This window comes from Oncorhynchus gorbuscha, linkage group LG04 (genome assembly GCF_021184085.1).
Source record: "Oncorhynchus gorbuscha isolate QuinsamMale2020 ecotype Even-year linkage group LG04, OgorEven_v1.0, whole genome shotgun sequence".
NCBI classification, from domain to species: domain Eukaryota; kingdom Metazoa; phylum Chordata; class Actinopteri; order Salmoniformes; family Salmonidae; genus Oncorhynchus; species Oncorhynchus gorbuscha.
Genome location: NC_060176.1, coordinates 78,483,443 through 78,501,482, shown reverse-complemented (window position 1 = coordinate 78,501,482; position 18,040 = coordinate 78,483,443). Strand labels below are relative to the sequence as shown.

The 18,040-nt window shown below is 43.3% G+C and overlaps 1 pseudogene; it reads left to right on the top strand.

Moving 5' to 3' along the window:
• The window catches only part of LOC124034686, a 127,640-nt pseudogene extending 109,945 nt beyond the window's left edge, over positions 1-17,695 (top strand).
• Positions 17,696-18,040: the final 345 nt, after the last annotated feature.

The following is an 18,040-nucleotide window of genomic DNA, read 5'->3' as shown; positions in this document are numbered from 1 at the left end:
ACAGTATTCTACACCCCTATACAATACAGTATTCTACCCCCAATACAATACAGTACACTACCCCCCAGTACAATTCAGTATTATACCCCCTATACAATATAGTATTCTACCCCCCTATACAATACAGTATTCTACACCCCTATACAATACAGTATTCGACACCCCTATACAATACAGTATTCTACCCCCCTATACAATATAGTATTCCACCCCCTATACAATGCAGTATTCTACACCCCTATACAATACAGTATTCTACCCCCTATACAATACAGTATTCTACACCCCTCCCTATACAATACAGTATTCTACCCCCTATACAATACAGTATTCTACCCCCCTATACAATACAGTATTCTACCCCCAATACAATACAGTATTCTACCCCTATACAATACAGTATTCTACACCCCAATACAACACAGTATTCTACCCCCCAATACAATACAGTATTCTACCCCCCAGTACAATACAGTATTCTACCCCCAATACAATACAGTACTCTAACCATTTACATTTACATTTAAGTCATTTAGCAGACGCTCTTATCCAGAGCGACTTACAAATTGGCTACCCCCAGTACAATACAGTATTCTACCCCCCTATACAATACAGTATTCTACCCCCTATACAATACAGTATTCTACACCCCTATACAATACAGTATTCTACCCCCCACTATACAATACAGTATTCTACACCCCCTATACAATACAGTATTCTACCCCCTATACAATACAGTATTCTACCCCCTATACAATACAGTATTCTACACCCCTCCCTATACAATACAGTATTCTACCCCCCTATACCCTACACCCCCATACAATACAGTATTCTACACCCCCAATACAATACAGTATTCTACCCCCAGTACAATACAGTATTCTACCCTCCAATACAATACAGTACTCTACCCATTTACATTTACATTTAAGTCATTTAGCAGACGCTCTTATCCAGAGCGACTTACAAATTGGCTACCCCCAGTACAATACAGTATTCTACCCCCCTATACAATACAGTATTCTACCCCCCTATACAATACAGTATTCTACACCCCTATACAATACAGTATTCTACCCCCCTATACAATACAGTATTCTACACCCCCTATACAATACAGTATTCTACCCCTATACAATACAGTATTCTATCCCCCAGTACAATACAGTATTCTATGCCCAATACAATACAGTATTCTACCCCCTATACAATACAGTATTCTACCCCTATACAATACAGTATTCTATCCCCCAATACAATACAGTATTCTACGCCCAATACAATACAGTATTCTACCCCTATACAATACAGTATTCTACCCCCTATACAATACACTATTCTACCCCCTATACAATACAGTATTCTACCCCCTATACAATACAGTATTCTATCCCCCAATACAATACAGTATTCTACGCCCAATACATACAGTATTCTACACCCCTATACAATACAGTATTCTACCCCCTATACAATACATTATTCTATCCCCCAATACAATACAGTATTCTACGCCCAATACAATACAGTATTCTACCCCCTATACAATACAGTATTCTATCCCCCAATACAATACAGTATTCTACCCCTATACAATACAGTATTCTGCCCCCCCCCATACAATCATCTATTTCTCACCCAATACAATACAGTATTCTACCCCTTAATACAATACAGTATTCTACCCCTATACAATAAAGCATTCTACACCCCCAATACAATACAGTATTCCACTCCCAATACAATACAGTATTCTACCCCCATTACAATACAGTATTCTAACCCCCAGTACAATACAGTTTTCTACCCCCATTACAATACAGTATTCTACCCCCAGTACAATACAGTATTCTACACCCCCCAATACAATACAGTATTCTACACCCCCATACAGTCATCTATTTCTCCCCCTATAAAATACAGTATTCTACCCCCAATACAATACAGTGTTCTACCCCCCAATACAATACAGTATTCTACACCCCCAATACAATACAGTTTTCTACCCCCCATTACAATACAGTATTCTAACCCCCAGTACAATACAGTTTTCTACACCCCATTACAATACAGTATTCTACATCCCTATACAATACAGTATTCTACCCCCAATACAATACAGTATTCTACCCCTCAATACAATACAGTATTCTACCCCCAGTACAATACAGTATTCGACCCCCAATACAATACAGTATTCTACACCCCTCAATACAATACAGTATTCTACCCCCCAATACAATACAGTATTCTACCCCCAATACAATACAGTATTCTACACCCCCAATACAATACAGTATTCTACACCACCCCAGTACAATACAGTATTCTACCCCCCAAACAATACAGTATTCTACCCCCTCAATACAATACAGTATTCAACCCCCAGTACAATACAGTATTCCCCCCAATACAATACAGTATTCTACCCCCCTCAATAAAATACAGTGGTCTAGAGACAATACAGTGGTGTACAATACAGTATTCAACCCCCTACAATACAGTATTCTACACCCCCTCAATACAATTCATATTTGAACTACAATTATTCACTACATTCTTAAACAATACAATGTATTTTACTCCCAATACATTTTCCCCCCACACCCAATACCATGCAGCCCCCCCCCCACATTTTAAGCTGTAGTAGAGACCAGAAAATGGTACAATTCAAGTATTTATCAAGAGAACATTTTTGGGGGTTTCCCTACTATTCTGAACTACTTTTACTTCACTACATTCTTAAAGAAAGTGCTTCATTTGTAAATTTTCCCTGACACCCAAAAGTGTTGTTACATTTTTACCCTGGCTATCTGAAAATGATGTCTGAGTTTATCAAGAGAACATTCTGGCTCATCCCTAAATGATGTCTGGGGACTCACTAAATGACTTAAATGTAAATGTAAATGTAAATGTTGGAGTGTACCCCTGGCTATCTGTAAATGATGTCTGAGTGTTGGAGTGTGCCTCTGGCTATCTGTAAATGATGTCTGGGTGTCTGCTAAATGACTTAAATGTAAATGTAAATGTAAATGTTGGAGTGTACCCCTGGCTATCTGTAAATGATGTCTGAGTGTTGGAGTGTGCCTCTGGCTATCTGTAAATGATGTCTGAGTGTTGGAGTGTTCCCCTGGCTATCTGTAAATTATGTCTGAGTGTTGGAGTGTTCCCCTGGCTATCTGTAAATGATGTCTGAGTGTTGGAGTGTTCCCCTGGCTATCTGTAAATTATGTCTGAGTGTTGGAGTGTTCCCCTGGCTATCTGTAAATTATGTCTGAGTGTTGGAGTGTTCCCCTGGCTATCTGTAAATGATGTCTGAGTGTTGGAGTGTACCCCTGGCTATCTGTAAATGATGTCTGAGTGTTGGAGTGTGCCTCTGGCTATCTGTAAATGATGTCTGAGTGTTGGAGTGTGCCTCTGGCTATCTGTAAAGGATGTCTGAGTGTTGTAGTGTACCCCTGGCTATCTGTAAATTAAGAAAATAAGAAAATGGCACTGTCTGGTTTTCTCAACATAAAGAATTTGAAATAATTTATAACTTTCTTTTCCTTTTGATACTTAAGTGTAATTTAGCAATTTTGTCATTCATTTACAACATTTTAAAACCAATTACTTTTAGACTTTTACTCAAGTAATATTTTACTGGGTGACTGTCGCTTTCACTTGAGTCATTTTCTGTTAAGGTATTTACATTACATTTAAGTCATTTAGCAGACGCTCTTATCCAGAGCCACTTACAAATTGGTGCGTTCACCTTATGACATCCAGTGGAGCAGCCACTTTACAATAGTGCATCTAAATCTTTTAACGGGGGGGTGAGAAGGATTACTTTATCCTATCCTAGGTATTCCTTAAAGAGGTGGGGTTTCAGGTATCTTTACTTTTACTACAGTATGACAATCGGGTACTTTTTTCCACCACTGTTAGAGACCAGGTCAGACAGGTTGTCCAACAGCTTTGTTGTGCAGAGACACACAGTGAGGAGAACATGTATTTGACACACTGCCGATTTTGCAGGTTTTCCTACTTACAAAGCATGTAGAGGTCTGTAATTTTTTTATCATAGGTACACTTCAACTGTGAGAGGTGGAATCTATAACAAAAAAATCCAGAAAATCACATAGTATGATTTTTAAGTAATTCATTTGCACCTTGGTTGTGAACAACAAGCCTTTTCAATTGGACCTTGTTTTCTCTGTCTTTCCTGTGATTCCAACTGCTGCTATGACAACCACAGAGGGAAAAACCTGGAACGTCTAGAGTTAAGATCCCTTCTCTTACAGTACTCTCTAATAACAGGTCACCCACTGGTAGGTGCTGTGTACTACTCTACATTCTGTTAGTAGCAGGGTCTTTCCACTCTCTATTTAGACAGATCAGAAATGACAAGAGGTAGAGAGGGGGAGAATGTCTGAAGGGTCCACTCTGGGATTGAACCCTGGTCTCCAGTGGTGAGTCACATTAATATCTTGAGAGCAGCCACTGCTACTCCCCCGAGGGGCAGGGTCCATTCTAAACCGGGTCAATTGGAGGGCTGGACGAGTGAATGGATGAGGTTTGAGGTCAGTTGAAATGAAAGGCAGTCGATTCAGGAAGTACACTGAAAATACAATTCAATAATAGAAAAAATAAGGCATTTATTTTCAATGACTTCTTGATAAACTAAAAATGGAGAAGCAATTTATTTAAAAAGTGTTCGAATTGAGCCCAACCCTAAAAATGAATGCGAAGCCAGGAGTTATTGTGATCAGTAGGCCTGAGGATGTTTTCCAGCCTGCGAAGCTCCATCAGTGTGCTGTACCAGCGTACATTAGAGTAAAGTGGAGAGCTGATGAACGACTACACTCAGGATCAAGACTAATACAAGACATAGGGGGCATCCTTCTGTAGGAAGGGAATAAACAGTTGAAGTGTGTAGAGGGGTATCATTTAGAGTTGTGTTGAGTCATCTAAGTGGGAAGGATATTTTTGTGGAATTGTATGGTGTCACTGAGAATAGGTCACTGCTAATGAAAGTCATTCACAATGGCAGGTAAGTGGAGCGTTTACATATTATGGGCTGAGTCACTGCACAGGTATAAGAGTCCAGCCCTAACTACACAGGAAATACATGACTAACCTGTCATTATGTATGTCTCTTACTCTCTCTCTCTCTCTCTCTCTCTCTCTCTCTCTCTCTCTCTCTCTCTCTCTCTCTCTCTCTCTCTCTGTCTCTCTGTCTCTCTCTCTCTCTGTCTCTCTCTCTGTATCTCTCTCTCTCTCTGTATCTCTCTCTCTCTCTCTCTCTCTCTCTCTCTCTCTCTCTCTCTCTCTCTCTCTCTCTCTCTCTCTCTGTCTCTCTCTCTCTCTCTCTCTCTCTCTCTCTGTCTCTCTCTCTCTCTCTCTCTCTCTCTCTCTCTCTCTCTCTCTCTCTCTCTCTCTCTCTCTCTCTCTCTTACTCTCTCTCTCTCTCTCTCTCTCTCTCTCTCTCTCTGTCTCTGTCTCTCTCCCTCTCTCTCTGTCTCTCTGTATCTCTCTCTCTCTCTCTCTCTCTCTCTGTGTCTCTCTGTCTCTCTGTCTCTCTCTGTATCTCTCTCTCTCTCTCTGTATCTCTGTCTCTGTCTCTCTCTCTCTCTCTCTCTGTCTCTCTTACTCTCTCTCACTCTCTCTCTCTCTCTCTGTCTCTCTCTCTCTGTATCTCTCTACTCTCTCTCTCTCTCTCTCTCTCTCTGTCTCTCTCTCTCTGTATCTCTCTCTCTCTCTCTCTCTCTCTCTCTCTCTCTCTCTCTCTCTCTCTCTCTGTCTCTCTCTCTCTCTCTCTCTCTCTCTCTCTCTCTCTCTCTCTGTCTCTCTCTCTCTGTCTCTGTCTCTGTCTCTGTCTCTGTCTCTCTCTCTCTCTCTGTATCTCTGTCTCTCTCTCTATGTCGCTCTCTCTCAAGCTGGACTCCGAGACAGCGGACATCTTGAATGACCTGCAGGTCAAACTGACCACTGTCCTGGACAACCTGAGCTCCATGTTTGGCAAGAGGTGAGCAAATCAGAAACACCCACAACCCCCCTCTGCACTCTCATCCACCCTGTCCAATCAATCCTGTCCCATCCACACGGGTACCTGAGGGTCAGTAGTAGATCCTATCCTAAATGGACCCCTAGAATCTACTCCACATGCCCTTGTGGAGATCTGAGAGAATTCGACAGGTGTCATCGGTTTGGTAATAGATTCACATTGCCCTCTGATAGGTCAGGTGGTAGTTTCACTATGTTGCTTTTAAAGTGTATCTGTCAAATCCCCTGAGTCAGTAGTTCTGACTGGATGTCAACTGTAACCTCCTGTTGTAGCTTCCAGGCCCGACTGACGGCCTGCGTGAGTCAGATGGCTGTAGCAGCGTATCTGCAGTAGCGTTGTGGTATTGTAGTTCTGTATCTGACTGCGAGTCCTTCTCTATAGCTTCCAGGCCCGTCTGACTGCCTGCATGCATCAGATGGCTGAGATCGTGTACCAAATCGCGGGCCATCCTAACCGCCAGACGGCCGAGGCCGACGCTGACAACATGCTGAGGCCTCTCATGGACTTCCTGGATGTAAAGTGAGTGAGGCTAACACAAATGGTTGGACGCCGTTCTGGTGCGGAGATGGGCTTGTTGTGTACATTCATACAGATGCCATTTGAGGAGAAAAAAAAGATGCAGTTTCCTAGGCAATGCTATTTTGGATGGTAGACTTGTGTGTGTGTGAGTTTCACGCTGAGACCCATGTTGGATCAAGTAGTATCTTGTGACAGAGCTAGCTTGCACAGAAGGGAGTTGGTTCTGGGCTCTGATATCGTGTCACACCTGCTACTGTCTGTAACTGGGAAAGAGGTTACAGTGGGGCTCAGTGTTTCTGTGTCTCTCTTCTCCCTGTGACCCCAGTCTGAGTCTGTTTGCTGACACCTGTGAGAAGACGGTTCTGAAGAGAATACTGAAGGATCTGTGGAAGATCGTACTCAGCTGCTTGGAGAAGACCATCATCTTACCTCAGAGCGACAATGGTTTCGTAAGTCTATCTGCCCTCCTCACAATACTGTATATACCAACAGTCTACCAGCACCACCCTCTAGACCTCCTGTCTCCATCAGACAGTCTACCAGCACCACCCTCTAGACCTCCTGTCTCCATCAGACAGTCTACCAGCACCACCCTCTAGACCTCCTGTCTCCATCAGACAGTCTACCAGCACCACCACCCTCTAGACCTCCTGTCTCCATCAGACAGTCTACCAGCACCACCCTCTAGACCTCCTGTCTCCATCAGACAGTCTACCAGCACCACCCTCTAGACCTCCTGTCTCCATCAGACTGTCTACCAGCACCACCCTCTAGACCTCCTGTCTCCATCAGACAGTCTACCAGCACCACCCTCTAGACCTCCTGTCTCCATCAGACATTCTACCAGCACCACCCTCTAGACCTCCTGTCTCCATCAGACAGTCTACCAGCACCACCCTCTAGACCTCCTGTCTCCATCAGACAGTCTACCAGCACCACCCTCTAGACCTCCTGTCTCCATCAGACAGTCTACCAGCACCACCCTCTAGACCTCCTGTCTCCATCAGACAGTCTACCAGCACCACCCTCTAGACCTCCTGTCTCCATCAGACAGTCTACTAGCACCACCACCCTCTAGACCTCCTGTCTCCATCAGACAGTCTACCAGCACCACCCTCTAGACCTCCTGTCTCCACCAGACAGTCTACCAGCACCACCCTCTAGACCTCCTGTCTCCATCAGACTGTCTACCAGCACCACCCTCTAGACCTCCTGTCTCCATCAGACAGTCTACCAGCACCACCCTCTAGACCTCCTGTCTCCATCAGACTGTCTACCAGCACCACCCTCTAGACCTCCTGTCTCCATCAGACAGTCTACCAGCACCACCCTCTAGACCTCCTGTCTCCATCAGACAGTCTACCAGCACCACCCTCTAGGTCTCCTGTCTCCATCAGACAGTCTACCAGCACCACCCTCTAGACCTCCTGTCTCCATCAGACAGTTTACCAGCACCACCCTCTAGACCTCCTGTCTCCATCAGACAGTCTAACAGCATCTCCACCCTCTAGACCTCCTGTCTCCATCAGACAGTCTACCAGCACCACCACCTCCTGTCTCCATCAGACAGTCTACCAGCAGACCTCCTGTCTCCATCAGACAGTCTACCAGCACCACCACCCTCTATACCTCCTGTCTCCATCAGACAGTCTACCAGCACCACCCTCTAGACCTCCTGTCTCCATCAGACAGTCTACCAGCACCACCCTCTAGACCTCCTGTCTCCATCAGACAGTCTACCAGCACCACCCTCTAGACCTCCTGTCTCCACCAGACAGTCTATCAGCACCACCCTCTAGACCTCCTGTCTCCACCAGACAGTCTACCAGCACCACCCTCTAGACCTCCTGTCTCCATCAGACAGTCTACCAGCACCACCCTCTAGACCTCCTGTCTCCATCAGACTGTCTACCAGCACCACCCTCTAGACCTCCTGTCTCCATCAGACTGTCTACCAGCACCACCCTCTAGACCTCCTGTCTCCATCAGACAGTCTACCAGCACCACCCTCTAGACCTCCTGTCTCCATCAGACAGTCTACCAGCACCACCCTCTAGACCTCCTGTCTCCATCAGACTGTCTACCAGCACCACCCTCTAGACCTCCTGTCTCCATCAGACTGTCTACCAGCACCAGCACCCTCTAGACCTCCTGTCTCCATCAGACAGTCTACCAGCACCACCCTCTAGACCTCCTGTCTCCATCAGACAGTCTACCAGCACCACCCTCTAGACCTCCTGTCTCCATCAGACAGTCTACCAGCACCACCCTCTAGACCTCCTGTCTCCATCAGACAGTCTACCAGCACCACCACCCTCTAGACCTCCTGTCTCCATCAGACAGTCTACCAGCACCACCCTCTAGACCTCCTGTCTCCATCAGACTGTCTACCAGCACCACCCTCTAGACCTCCTGTCTCCATCAGACAGTCTACCAGCACCACCCTCTAGACCTCCTGTCTCCATCAGACTGTCTACCAGCACCTCCACCCTCTAGACCTCCTGTCTCCATCAGACTGTCTACCAGCACCAGCACCCTCTAGACCTCCTGTCTCCATCAGACAGTCTACCAGCACCACCCTCTAGACCTCCTGTCTCCACCAGACAGTCTACCAGCACCACCCTCTAGACCTCCTGTCTCCATCAGACTGTCTACCAGCACCAGCACCCTCTAGACCTCCTGTCTCCATCAGACAGTCTACCAGCACCACCCTCTAGACCTCCTGTCTCCATCAGACAGTTTACCAGCACCAGCACCCTCTAGACCTCCTGTCTCCATCAGACAGTCTACCACCTCCACCCTCTAGACCTCCTGTCTCCATCAGACAGTCTACCAGCACCACCCTCTAGACCTCCTGTCTCCATCAGACTGTCTACCACCACCACCCTCTAGACCTCCTGTCTCCATCAGACTGTCTACCAGCACCCTCTAGACCTCCTGTCTCCACCAGACAGTCTACTAGCACCACCACCCTCTAGACCTCCTGTCTCCATTAGACAGTCTACCAGCACCACCCTCTAGACCTCCTGTCTCCATCAGACTGTCTACCAGCACCAGCACCCTCTAGACCTCCTGTCTCCATCAGATAGTCTACTAGCACCACCACCCTCTAGACCTCCTGTCTCCATCAGACAGTCTACCACCAGCACCACCCTCTAGACCTCCTGTCTCCATCAGACAGTCTACCAGCATCTCACCCTCTAGACCTCCTGTCTCCATCAGACAGTCTACCAGCACCACCCTCTAGACCTCCTGTCTCCATCAGACAGTCTACCACCAGCACCACCCTCTAGACCTCCTGTCTCCATCAGACAGTCTAACAGCATCTCCACCCTCTAGACCTCCTGTCTCCATCAGACTGTCTACCAGCACCACCCTCTAGACCTCCTGTCTCCATCAGACAGTCTACCAGCACCACCCTCTAGACCTCCTGTCTCCATCAGACTGTCTACCAGCACCAGCACCCTCTAGACCTCCTGTCTCCATCAGATAGTCTACTAGCACCACCACCCTCTAGACCTCCTGTCTCCATCAGACAGTCTACCAGCACCACCCTTTAGACCTCCTGTCTCCACCAGACAGTCTACCAGCACCTCCACCCTCTAGACCTCCTGTCACCATCAGACAGTCTACCAGCACCAAAATCTAGACCTCCTGTCTCCACCAGACAGTCTACCAGCATCTCCACCCTCTAGACCTCCTGTCTCCACCAGACAGTCTACCAGCATCTCCACCCTCTAGACCTCCTGTCTCCACCAGACAGTCTAACAGCATCTCCACCCTCTAGACCTCCTGTCTCCCTCAGACAGTCTACCAGCATCTCCACCCTCTAGACCTCCTGTCTCCACCAGACAGTCTACCAGCATCTCCACCCTCTAGACCTCCTGTCTCCACCAGACAGTCTAACAGCATCTCCACCCTCTAGACCTCCTGTCTCCACCAGACAGTCTACCACCAGCACCACCCTCTAGACCTCCTGTCTCCACCAGACAGTCTAACAGCATCTCCACCCTCTAGACCTCCTGTCTCCATCAGACAGTCTACCAGCACCACACTCTAGACCTCCTGTCTCCACCAGACAGTCTACCAGCATCTCCACCCTCTAGACCTCCTGTCTCCCTCAGACAGTCTACCACCAGCACCACCCTCTAGACCTCCTGTCTCCCTCAGACAGTCTACCACCAGCACCCTGTAGAACGTCAAGATGTTTTATTGGACATATTAAAGAAACATATGTCACTAAGGTTCCACTGTTCTCCTTACCCCAGTCCCTCACCCTCCTCTGACCACTGAGGACATGCCTGATGATGTTTCTTATGTCTCCAGGGAGCTCAGATTCTGACCGTGGCCAAGGGGCTGTCTAACCTGAAGGTACAGACCACTTTATCTCCTTCCTCTATGTCTATACTGTAGATATAAACCTTCTGTTTAGAACCAAGCGATACGTTTGAATTTCTGCACACGAGACCTTAACACACCGCCAGTGAGTGATGACCACGAAAACATAGCAGACGGGTGTCTGTAGTTATGATCAACAAGGACATTATTCTTCTGACTTAATCCAGATCTATTTTGTTTGACCTTTTGTCTCGTTGCCTTGGTAATCAAACCTCTGATGACATCATCGATGTTGTCGACGATAATCAATCTAAGTGTTCGATCTGAAGTTATATTAGGTCACATTCACGTCAACAAGATCCTTTCTGGTGCGAAACGACACACACACATCACACACACACACACACAACCTTTCATGATGCGGCCGGAATTAGTTCTACAAGTCGAGCTGCTCTCCTGTGCCAGGATATCCTTAGTTGTTTTTTGTATTGTTATTACACACAGTGGGCGTGGCTAATGACTGTCTGTTACTCTGGTTGCCATAGGGAGGGGGCGAGGCCAAAAGCCTTACACCCAAACAGTGTGTCATAATGGAGGTGGCGCTGGAAACTATTAAGGTGAAAACACACACACATACGCACATCACACACACGCACATCACACACACACACACATATCCTCAAACAAGCTTACACAAACATATATTTGTGAACATACACTAACATGGTCTCTCTCTCTCTTCTGTGAACTCTCTCTCTCTCATGGTCTCTCTCTCTCTCTCTCTCTCTCTGTCTCTCTCTCTCTCTCTCTCTCTCTCTCTCTCTCTCTCTCTCTCTCTCTCTCTCTCTCTCTCTCTCTCTCTCTCTCTCTCTCTCTCTCTCTCTCTCTCTCTCTCTCTCTCAGCAATACTTCCATGCGGGGGGTAACGGTCTGAAGAAGACCTATGTGGAGAAGAGTCCTGAGCTGTCTAAACTGAAATACACTCTGTCCCTCTACTCTCAGAGCACTGATGCACTGATTAAGACCTTCGTCACCACACAGCACACACAGGGTGAGGCACTCTCACTCACACACAGGGTGAGGCACTCTCACTCACAAACAGGGTGAGGCACTCTCACTCACACACAGGGTGAGGCACTCTCACTCACACACAGGGTGAGGCACTCTCACTCACACACAGGGTGAGGCACTCTCACTCACACACAGGGTGAGGCACTCTCACTCACACACAGGGTGAGGCACTCTCACTCACACACAGGGTGAGGCACTCTCAATCACACACAGTTTGACCGATGACAACTTTCTGTATTGATGCACTTCCACTAACATGCCAATAGAGGTCAGCAGAGAGTTTTCACTTTTCTTGTTGTCCTGTTTTTTGCTCTCTCCAATTATCTCTCTCTCCCTTTCTCTCTCCTAATATATTTCTCTCTCTCTCTCTCTGTCTCTCTGTCTCTCTCTCTGTCTCTGTCTCTGTCACTCTCTCTCTCTCCCAGTTCATAATGAGATGGGCATCAGGATTACTCCAAGTGAGAAGGTTTGGCCTGAAAGAGGTAAGTTACTGTAGTAAAGATTGGTGTCTCTGGTCGTTCTGTATGATGTACCACAATATGTTTTGTTATTAATGGAGACAACAGTTAGTAGTAATGTGATGTCCTCCAACCCTCAGGTTCAGGAACGGAGAAGTCTATTGGTGAGGCCCAGATCCAGATAGACATGGTGCCTCCAGGCAAAGACAAGATCCACAAGGTCAACATCAGAGGTGAGCCAGACACCTGTCTTATCATATCCTGTCCAAACCTGCCCTGTCCTATCCTGTGCAAATCTGTCCTATCCTATCCTGTCCAAATCTGTCCTATCCTGTCCTGTCCAAATCTGTCCTACCCTGTCCTGTCCAAATCTGTCCTACCCTGTCCTGTCCAAATCTGTCCTGTCCTGTCCAAATCTGTCCTGTCCTGTCCAAATCTGTCCTGTCCTGTCCTGTTCTGTCCTTTCAATCAATCTCTGAACTTTCACCCCCACCTTCAGTCTACTGCTCTCTTACACCCATTCCCTTTATTTCTCATGTTATTCTCTCTCCTCTTCCCCCTCACTCTCTCTCTCTCTCTCTCCCTCCCCCCTCTCTATCTCTCTCCCTCCCCCTCTCTATCTCTCTCTCCTCCCCCTCTCTGTCTCTGTCTCTGTCTCTGTCTCTGTCTCTGTCTCTGTCTCTGTCTCTGTCTCTCTGTCTCTGTCTCTGTCTCTGTCTCTGTCTCTGTCTCTGTCTCTGTCTCTGTCTCTGTCTCTCTCTCTCTCTCTCTCTCTCTCTCTCCCCCTCTCTATCTCTCTCTCTCCCCCCTCTCTGTCTCTGTCTCTCTGTCTCTGTCTCTGTCTCTGTCTCTGTCTCTCTCTCTCTCTCTCTCTCTCTCTCTCTCTCTCTCTCTCTCTCTCTCTCTCTCTCTCTCTCTCTCTCTCTCTCTCTCTCTCTCTCTCTCTCTCTCAATTTAAAGGGAGTTATTGGCATGGGAAACACATGTTTACAATGCCAAAGCAATGGTTACCCTTTTCTTGTGGCAACAGGTCACAAATCTGCTGCTGTGATGGCACACTGTGGTATTTCATTTCTTCTCTTGAGAACCAGGTCTGCCTACGGCGGCCTTTCTCAATAGCAAGGCTATGCTCACTCAGTCTGTACATAGTCAAAGCTTTCCTTAATTTTGGGTCAGTCACGGTGATCAGGTTTTCTGCCACTGTGTACTCTCTGTTTAGGGTCAAATAGCATTCTAGTTTGCCCTGTTTCATTTTTTTCCCAAGTAATTATCTTTTTCTCATGATTTGGTTGGGTCTAATTGTGCTGCTGTCCTGGGGCTCTGTGGGGTCTGTTTGTGTTTGAGAACAGAGCCCCAGGACCAGCTAGCTTAGGGGACTCTTCTCCAGGTTCATCTCTCTGTAGGTGATGACTTTGTAATGGAAGGTTTGGGAATCACTTCCTTTTTTAACGGCTATTTTCTGGATTTTGATAATTATCTTGTATCTTCTATAATTATCTTGTATCTTCTATAATTAGCTTGTATCTTCTATAATTATCTTGTATCTTCTATAATTAGCTTGTATCTTCTATAATTAGCTTGTATCTTCTATAATTATCTTGTATCTTCTATAATTAGCTTGTATCTTCTATAATTAGCTTGTATCTTCTATAATTATCTTGTATCTTCTATAATTAGCTTGTATCTTCTATAATTAGCTTGTATCTTCTATAATTATCTTGTATCTTCTATAATTAGCTTGTATCTTCTATAATTAGCTTGTATCTTCTATAATTATCTTGTATCTTCTATAATTAGCTTGTATCTTCTATAATTATCTTGTATCTTCTATAATTATCTTGTATCTTCTATAATTAGCTTGTATCTTCTATAATTAGCTTGTATCTTCTATAATTATCTTGTATCTTCTATAATTAGCTTGTATCTTCTATAATTAGCTTGTATCTTCTATAATTAGCTTGTATCTTCTATAATTAGCTTGTATCTTCTATAATTAGCTTGTATCTTCTATAATTATCTTGTATCTTCTATAATTATCTTGTATCTTCTATAATTATCTTGTATCTTCTATAATTAGCTTGTATCTTCTATAATTATCTTGTATCTTCTATAATTATCTTGTATCTTCTATAATTATCTTGTATCTTCTATAATTAGCTTGTATCTTCTATAATTATCTTGTATCTTCTATAATTATCTTGTATCTTCTATAATTATCTTGTATCTTCTATAATTAGCTTGTATCTTCTATAATTATCTTGTATCTTCTATAATTATCTTGTATCTTCTATAATTATCTTGTATCTTCTATAATTAGCTTGTATCTTCTATAATTAGCTTGTATCTTCTATAATTATCTTGTATCTTCTATAATTAGCTTGTATCTTCTATAATTAGCTTGTATCTTCTATAATTATCTTGTATCTTCTATAATTATCTTGTATCTTCTATAATTAGCTTGTATCTTCTATAATTATCTTGTATCTTCTATAATTATCTTGTATCTTCTATAATTATCTTGTATCTTCTATAATTATCTTGTATCTTCTATAATTATCTTGTATCTTCTATAATTATCTTGTATCTTCTATAATTATCTATCTTCTATAATTAGCTTGTATCTTCTATAATTAGCTTGTATCTTCTATAATTAGCTTGTATCTTCTATAATTAGCTTGTATCTTCTATAATTAGCTTGTATCTTCTATAATTATCTTGTATTTCTATAATTATCTTGTATCTTCTATAATTAGCTTGTATCTTCTATAATTATTGTATCTTCTATAATTAGCTTGTATCTTCTATAATTAGCTTGTATATAATTAGCTTGTATCTTCTATAATTAGCTTTCTATAATTATCTTGTATCTTCTATAATTAGCTTGTATCTTCTATAATTAGCTTGTATCTTCTATAATTATCTTGTATCTTCTATAATTAGCTTGTATCTTCTATAATTAGCTTGTATCTTCTATAATTAGCTTGTATCTTCTATAATTAGCTTGTATCTTCTATAATTATTGTATCTTGTATCTTCTATAATTAGCTTGTATCTTCTATAATTATCTTGTATCTTCTATAATTAGCTTGTATCTTCTATAATTATCTTGTTCTATAATTAGCTTGTATCTTCTATAATTATCTTGTATCTTCTATAATTATCTTGTATCTTCTATAATTAGCTTGTATCTTCTATAATTATTTGTATCTTGTATCTTCTATAATTAGCTTGTATCTTCTATAATTAGCTTGTTGTATCTTCTATAATTATCTTGTATCTTCTATAATTAGCTTGTATCTTCTATAATTAGCTTGTATCTTCTATAATTAGCTTGTATCTTCTATAATTAGCTTGTATCTTCTATAATTATCTTGTATCTTCTATAATTATTGTATCTTCTATAATTAGCTTGTATCTTCTATAATTATCTTGTATCTTCTATAATTATTGTATCTTCTATAATTATCTTGTATCTTCTATAATTAGCTTGTATCTTCTATAATTAGCTTGTATCTTCTATAATTATCTTGTATCTTCTATAATTAGCTTGTATCTTCTATAATTAGCTTGTATCTTCTATAATTAGCTTGTATCTTCTATAATTATCTTGTATCTTCTATAATTATCTTGTATCTTCTATAATTAGCTTGTATCTTCTATAATTATCTTGTATCTTCTATAATTATCTTGTATCTTCTATAATTAGCTTGTATCTTCTATAATTATCTTGTATCTTCTATAATTAGCTTGTATCTTCTATAATTAGCTTGTATCTTCTATAATTATCTTGTATCTTCTATAATTAGCTTGTATCTTCTATAATTAGCTTCTATAATTATCTTGTATCTTCTATAATTAGCTTGTATCTTCTATAATTAGCTTGTATCTTCTATATAATCTTCTATAATTAGTATCTTCTATAATTAGCTTGTATCTTCTATAATTATCTTGTATCTTCTATAATTAGCTTGTATCTTCTATAATTAGCTTGTATCTTCTATAATTAGCTTGTATCTTCTATAATTAGCTTGTATCTTCTATAATTAGCTTGTATCTTCTATAATTAGCTTGTATCTTCTATAATTAGCTTGTATCTTCTATAATTAGCTTGTATCTTCTATAATTAGCTTGTATCTTCTATAATTAGCTTGTATCTTCTATAATTAGCTTGTATCTTCTATAATTAGCTTGTATCTTCTATAATTAGCTTGTATCTTCTATAATTAGCTTGTATCTTCTATAATTAGCTTGTATCTTCTATAATTAGCTTGTATCTTCTATAATTAGCTTGTATCTTCTATAATTCTATCTTGTATCTTCTATAATTAGCTCTTCTATATTAGCTTCTTCTATAATTATCTTGTATCTTCTATAATTAGCCCCCTTCTCTCTCTTCTCTCTCTCATTCTATCCCCGCCCCCTTCTCTTCTTCTCTCTCTCATTCTATCCCCCCCCCTTCTCTTCTTCTCTCTCTCTGCTCCAGTGATAGCAGTGAATGATATGAAGTGGCAGACCTCAGGGATGTTCCGTCCCTTTGTGGAGGTCAATATGATTGGTCCACTCCTCACTGGCCAGAAGAGGAAGTTCACCACCAAGTCAAAGAACAACAGCTGGACAGCCAAGTACAACGAGACCTTCCAATTGTGAGTTCTCTTAACACCACCGAGTTCCCACTCAAAATCTTTAGGTCACACTTCATATTCATTTCAAAGTTTTGTAGAGCTTCCCTCAGATTTCCTACTAAACAGCAAACAATACATTCTCAATTTTTGGATAAACCAATCTACAAAACCCATTCTACCTATACCATCTCTCCCTCTCCCTCTCCCTCTCCCTCTCCCTCTCCCTCTCCCTCTCCCTCCCCTCTCCCTCTCCCTCTCCCTCCCCTCTCCCTCCCACCCTCCTTCTCTCTCTCTCCCTCCCTCCCCCACCCTCTCTACTCCCTACCTTTCTCACCCCTCACCCCTCCAACAGTATCCTGGGTAAGGAGTCTCCAGACTGCTATGAGCTGCAGGTGACGGTGAAGGACTACTGTTTTGGCCGGGCCAACCGTGTCGTGGGCGTGGCCGTAGTCCAGCTGAGGGATGTAGCTGACAGGAAGTCATGCGTGTGCTGGTGCCCACTGGGTAGAACCATCCAGAAGGACGAGACGGGCGTGACGGTGATGCGTATCCTGTCTCAGCGGGCGGCCGACGAGGTGGCCAAGGACTTTGTCAAACTGAAGGATGAGACACGCCCTGTAGAGGAGGGGAGATGATGAGGGGATGAGGAAGGAGGAGAGAAGGACAGGGGAGAGAGGATAGATAGAGGAGATGAGGAGAGAAGGAGAAGAGAGGGGGAGAGATGATAGGAAGAGGAGATGGGGAAAGAGGATAGGTATAGGAAAGGAGGAGAGAGGATGGGTAGAGGAGAGGATAGGTAGAGGAGAGGGGGAGAGAGGATAGGTAGAGGAGGGCGAGAGAGGATGGGTAGAGGAGAGAGGATAGGTAGAGGAGAGGGGGAGAGAGGATAGGTAGAGGAGAGGGGGAGAGAGGATGAGTAGAGGAGAGAGGAGAGAGGATAGGTAGAGGAGAGAGGGAGAGAGGATGGGTAGAGGAGAGAG